The sequence below is a fragment of the Bactrocera neohumeralis genome, chromosome 4 (genome assembly GCF_024586455.1).
Source record: "Bactrocera neohumeralis isolate Rockhampton chromosome 4, APGP_CSIRO_Bneo_wtdbg2-racon-allhic-juicebox.fasta_v2, whole genome shotgun sequence".
NCBI lineage: Eukaryota > Metazoa > Arthropoda > Insecta > Diptera > Tephritidae > Bactrocera > Bactrocera neohumeralis.
The window spans coordinates 55,524,269-55,525,630 of NC_065921.1; the positions used below are offsets into that span (position 1 = coordinate 55,524,269).

The 1,362-nt window shown below is 37.2% G+C and overlaps 1 long non-coding RNA gene across 1 annotated transcript; it reads left to right on the plus strand.

Moving 5' to 3' along the window:
- The first annotated feature begins 395 nt into the window (after positions 1–395).
- On the plus strand, positions 396–1,103 carry LOC126754701 (uncharacterized). Its single transcript, XR_007666379.1, has 2 exons — positions 396–704; positions 775–1,103. It is a non-coding gene; the product is annotated as an uncharacterized LOC126754701 (long non-coding RNA).
- The last annotated feature ends 259 nt before the right edge of the window (positions 1,104–1,362 follow it).

The window sequence follows — 1,362 nt, forward strand, 5'->3', positions numbered from 1 at the left end:
ACAACTGACATACATAATTGTAAGTCGTCGAGCTCACTGAGACAATTTTTATTGCAGCGACAATAAATAATTGAAAAACAAAAGCAACTCGCACAAAATGTGCCGGTGAGCAATACAAATCGGAAAAAAAATTACACCAACGATCATAACAACTGGCATAAGTTATGCCGGCGAGAAAAAGCAACTGACATACATACAAATGTACGTTTGTGTGCGTAAACGTATAACATTGTATGTCGGCGAGCAGAATAAGCAAATGAAAATATGCAAAAGCAACTGGTATAAAAAAAAAAAAAAATAGGCAAGGCGAAATGAATAGGTACGAGTTGATAGCAAAGCATACTCAAACGCATTTTACGTTGCGCCATTGAAATCAAACAACGAGCAGTCAGCTGTTCGTTTGCTGTCACCTAGTACAATAATCCACCTTACGAAGAAGTGTTCCAACGGGCTAAAGAATAATACTAGTGTGAACAAAGAAGTTGAAAGGCAAGACGTATTCACCACATGAGCTGCTGTTAAAATAGCAATAAGTTCGCCGTATTTTGTTTTCTCGACCGCGCTTTGTTGTGTTTTGCACGACAGATTGCAGAGGCAAAATTGCACTTGATTTTGTTCGTATTTCTTTGCGTGTTTGCTATCAGCTGGTGTGAAATCGTCTCGCAATAATTTATGTTCACAATTTTTGAAAGAAAATAAAGTTGGTACTGGAAATTCTGGTGTTATTTGCCATTACAAAATTAAATAAATGTATCTGCTTTATTCTCCCAATAGGATAACAAATATTAGAAGAAAATTTGCTACTTGATAAAACAAAGGCATTCAATCCAAAGCAAATTGAAATCATGAACATAGCGGGCGTACCAGCACTTGTTCGTTCGGAGTGGGAGAAGTGGTACCGGGCCTTTTATCTATACCTGGAAGCCGAGGACATCAAAGATCCTATTAAAAGATAGAATAAACTGTTGCATTTAGGAGGGATGCAGCTTCAAGAGGTTATCTACAATATACCTGGCGCGCTCATAGAACCTGAAGAGAAGAAAGATGTGTTTAGTATTTAGTAGAAAAATTGCAGCAATATTTCTCTCCTAAAAGGAACTCCACTTTTGAACGTCACTTATTTCGATCTTTGAAATCTGAGGTGGGGGAAAACTTCAACAAATTTATTCTTAGGCTAAGAAACCAAGCCGCTAAGTGCCAGTTTGGTGAAACAAAAAACGAAATAATTGAAATTAACTTGAAAGACAAGCTCATGGACACATGGGCACCTACTGAGCTTAAGAAACGCGTATTAGAAAAGGAGCATTCTCTAGGTGAAATAATTGAGATGTGCTTGGTAAATGAGCAAATTAAAACACAATC